Source organism: Anguilla rostrata, chromosome 13 (genome assembly GCF_018555375.3).
Source record: "Anguilla rostrata isolate EN2019 chromosome 13, ASM1855537v3, whole genome shotgun sequence".
In the NCBI taxonomy this organism is placed as follows: Eukaryota; Metazoa; Chordata; class Actinopteri; order Anguilliformes; family Anguillidae; genus Anguilla; species Anguilla rostrata.
The window spans coordinates 28878559-28883658 of record NC_057945.1 but is presented as its reverse complement, the minus strand read 5'-3'; positions in this window follow the sequence as shown (position 1 = coordinate 28883658).

Here is a 5100-nt window from a genome sequence, read left to right as displayed (position 1 = left end):
TTTAGGAGAGCTTCAAATGCAGCGCTGACCATGTACTATACATGGAAGTGTTTATGGACCTTGAGTACAAATCAAAGAGCCTTTTGGTTGTGAGCATGAAGTAACTATTTGAAATAGTACTGATTATACTATATTTTGTCACTATGCTAGTGCCAAATATGACTCAGTGTCATAAGTTTTTTTTGGCGTAGAAAAGGTGCATTTGCCAGCTAAATGTAGAGACCTGTATCTAAATAAATTACAATGCAATTGAATAATTAAATTCTATATTTGTAACATAGGTATGCTGAGACCAGAAGGATTGAATGATTAAATAAAAAAACAGCACTTTCTTAAGATTATTTTCCCATTGCAAATATCAATAGAAAATTATGTATGACTTAGTGAATCAATAGTTGGAAATAAGCAACAGCCTGTCTTTATGAGACATGTTTACTTCACTTGTATCTAAGCTACACTAACAAAAACTGTAGGGATAGCCATAAATGCACAACGATTATTCTTTCAGTGTAACTCAGCGCGACACGTTCTACCTGTCCCAGCTACATGAGTGTGATGATTGCTTAATACATATCTACAGCTTGTTTTAACGTTTTTGGGAATTTTGCATATTTAGAGTGTGCTGTCTTGCATTCTGTTTGTCTTGTCTGGAAGTATCACATGCCCGCCCAAATCCCTATGCCACCACCCTCTTCTGTTTTATAATATGCTAGGGTGACCATACACTGGATAACAAAGGACATGAGGTGGGAGGGGCATTATGAACATAATACAAGGCTGTTTTTATATATGGTCTATGGAATGAACAAAGCCCATCCAGACATTTTAGCAGCCTATAAATTCCACCTTTTCAGTCCAATTTCCAGGAAAAAGAGGATGTCTGGTCAGCCTACAACATGTTCCTGCCAAACAGACCCTCATTCAAGTATTCCCCCTCCGGTAGTCAATATAAAGTTGCTAATGAAGGAGCATATTTAGATGAAAACAACCAAATTAACCATGATGATGTTTTCCAACAGTAGCTTACGGTTCATTATTTTGTTTCAGTTAATCATGCAGGCTCAGCCACTCTCAATTCAGGATTAATGCTTTGTGAAGCAAAGCCATGCTCTTTGCAACTACATCAGCATGGCAGTGACACTGGTGACATTCTGCTCTCACTGTATTAGCAGAGCATTAAATTCCTCCGTATTCAGGGCTTAAATCTGCTTTTGCTCTTATAGAATGGGATTTGCTTTGACATAGGCTTGGCAGATGATGTGGTCTGAGCTTTAGTAATTCTAATTACCTTTTGCTAAATGTATGAATGAAAATGTTCCGCAACTGCAAACGTGTTACAACGGAGCGTTTAAAGAGACTCCCGGGTTATATATGGTTCATATCAGGGAATTGTTTCCTTGCAGTTCCTGTGGAAGTTATGCAAAATTTGAGTTACTGCACTACAGTATTAGTATACCTTAAACTAAAAAAGTTATAACTGGTTAACAAGCTTTTACTTTAGATACTAGACTTCCCCATATTCATTTCTAACCAATATGACTACGTATTTAGAGTTCAGTGACAAGGAGATGTGATGTACAGTTTGTACATCATAAAAAAGAAGGTAATAGGCAGGGAGTGACTTTGTTGTATAATAGTGTGTTAGTAACATAGCTAAACTCTATTTAGCTAAATGACTATCCAGCAATCAGCATCCACAGTATGTCACAGATCCTGGAAAGCTACATTTTTTCATGTGCTTTCATTTTTAATCAACTCTTAATTGATCAATTACAGAACTATATTACACATTTAACTCCCATTATTTGGTTTATTTGACTTGAAATAGTTGCTGATTTTTAAAGTGAAAACTAAAACCTGCAGACCCTGCAGCTCTCCGGTACCTCTGTTTGTGCAGAAAGCAAAACTGCAGCTGCAATCAAATTTGTAGGTAAGCAAGTAAGATTAACTGTTTTGTCATCTCATGAGGCGTTTCCTGGACTGGGGGAAGAGAGAATGGCAATGTCCCTTGTTCACACTGCGGCCACTTGTGGCATTGAACCACAGGAAAATCCTAGCACAATTAGCCAGTAAGCTCTATCCACTGCTTGTCAGCCATACTGTGGCTCAAGGAGAATGCCTCTGCTTTTTTAATTCCTGGCCAATCTTCTGTCCATCACACAGCTTTATCCCTGCTTTAGAGCTCAGCTCAGGTCCACAGACTGTCACTTTCTGACATTTCTCAGCATCTACACCCTGTAAAAATTGGAAAATGTAAAATGTCAAAATAACCTCCCCCAGTGACATATAACCTCCCCCATCGCTGACACACAGAACATGTGCAACAACACATGCATTCCATCCCCTCCATGTTTTGTGCAAGCCAATATAACATGCTACAATTAAAGAAAAAAATGTGGGTACCTAAATTAATGAAGTATCTGTAAAAAGGGAACTTGGAATTCTTTGTTTAATTGGGGCAAGTATTTTTTTACTTTCTTATTTTCTAAACACTCGACTTGACATTGACAGGATTGTTACAAGAAGGTAACTATTAGAAAATTGCCTTTTGAAGCAAATGCACAGATTCAACTTCAGACAGGAGAATGTAAGAGTTGGCAACAGTCAAAGTATGAGCCTTTTGTTACAAAGAGCACAACAAATAACGGCCATCCAGAACACAAACTAAAACATGGAAAAACTGCAAGGAATACATAGAAGCAGCATATGGAAAATAAACTACAGTTACAGTGCATTGTTTTCGGTTTTTCAGATTTTTACCAAAAAATACAGATTTTAAAAAAATGAGCTGATTTACCAGGATTTTATATTTCCACTCCTCAAAAAAGATGTCCCTGCTTGTGTGAGATTACATAGACTAAACAGTGTCCTCTTGCTGTGAAATTGACCCTTTGTCAAGCCCCGTCCCCCTTAGTTACTGTTGCTAGTTCCCTCAAGCTTTCTCTTCGGAAAGCAAGTTTCAATAGAAAACCCATTGAGAGGAGTCATCAGTTATATTCACTTGTATTTGTACAGACTTTATCAAACTGAACACAGACTACCTCCTTGTTAATAAAATGACTGCTGTGTACATAACAGTGCACAGCATTTAGTTAATTACACGGTAATCTTAAAAAAAGAAGAAAAGAAAAGCCTAAAATAAAAATGGTTAAATGGTGCACACAGGCAGATTATAAAATTTTCTATGTCGCATAGATTAGATGAAATTGTTAGCTAGTTACCCAACAATGCGCAGACAGTTCTTCCCCATTATTACAGTGCTCACATCTGACAGGTGTGATGAGGCTTCTCTCATTTATGCTGAGGGCGATAACGCTATGCTACAAAGTTACAAACAGATCCTGCACTCTCTCTCCTTTGCAAAGTGTCATTTTAAACTGGCAACAACTGTCCTAAATTTTTTCTCACTTCACCTTCATCTATTTGTTCTAAGGCTTGGTTTAATCTACCTTTACCAAAAAAGCATTATCTCAAGCACATTCTCTCAGGGTTTATAAAATGGAACTATTTTATTTTATATTTCAAAATGAGGGCAATTGAAAAGTGCTGTGTTATAATAACTGTACACATATCCAAATCAATATAATTTATTCAACATAGTCTCAAGAACATTTTCTCAGTGTTTCATAACATCATCAACGGAGCTCACGCATGCCTACAATAACACAATGCATGAATGAACACACACATGCTTAAAGTGGTTTCACTTTCAAATTTAACATGAGGTCACATTGCCATCCATTCTGTTCCCCAAAGGAAAGTATGAAATGATAAAAAACATGCTTTGCAGCTTTCATGAATGAATTCTATTATGGCAAGAGTTTGGCACCTACAGAATCTATCCCTTTAGCCTCTCTCAAGTGAAATAGGCTCACTGTGGGTTAAACATTAAATATTTCAACTCCTGAGACCTGCTAGCCATCGTGCATCAAACTAGTTATTAGAGAAGTGTCAGAACATGCAATGTTCTGTGCCTTTATTTGAAAGCATATTTTATACTTTGTACTTCCTAGGTGAAGGAGAAAGCAACCCACCTTTTCTTACCAATTTGGAATGTACAATAGTATGCTGCATGTGTATCTGAGCTCCAACAAGGGCCAATTGTACGTTCCCCTGCGGGGCTGCCAACCAGTCACCACACTGCATGACTGTGCTCACAAACATTGATACAAATCCTTCTTCTTCTTCTTAGAATGCAAAAAAAAAAAAAAAAACGGTGCATGGCGAGTTGGGAGCAGTCGCACTGACAAAATAGTATTTTCGCCATATATTTTGATGTGCCCGAGCGGTTCGGCAATCTTGTCATGCGCCAAATTGGAAGGGGAGCCGCTGCTGGGGGTGTGTCTGCCATTTGCACCATTCGCAACCCTCTTGCCCAGACCATGTCTATGGCCTATGACGTGACAGCCCAACTCCGCTCCTCCTGCAAAATAACATCTTGTTAGAAACATCTGATTATTACATCCGTGTCTTCCAATGCAGTGGTACGCTATGGAAACTGGCAACACACCCAGATCCATGCGCACAGCTCTTTAAAGGGAATGAAAAGAGGTAATTTGATTGGCTATTAACAAATACATCTGCACCACACCCACTGATAATATATTCAGTGTAACTCCGCCCCGTTGGCAGGTGCGCCACACGTTTTAAACTGTGCGTTGCTCATCTGTGTTTCGGAAAATACGAACAATCACAAGCCACACCCAGTGCGCCATGTGCCGTACCATTTAACTGCACCCATGCAACATTGATTCTGGAAAATAGAGCCCTATATCTCTGACCAGCTTTGTAAAACAGCACTCTGATCCCAGACACTAAGGTGCTTGGGAAAACCATATACTTTAGGTGTTCAAGTTTAGACTTACCACCTGACTCCTTCCAATTCATTGGCAGTTCATTTTATGACAGCCAATCATCTGCACCTATCAATGGGTATATTACCATGTAAATTGAGGCACATTCCCCTTGTGCCCAGACAGCATGCTGAGAAAAGTGACATAGGGCAGTGACAACTTCCCGACAGGGAAACTACCTTCATGCTACATTGCGATGGAGTGTAAGAGAGCAATTGCGTTTGCCTTACATAACTGTGCTGTCAGG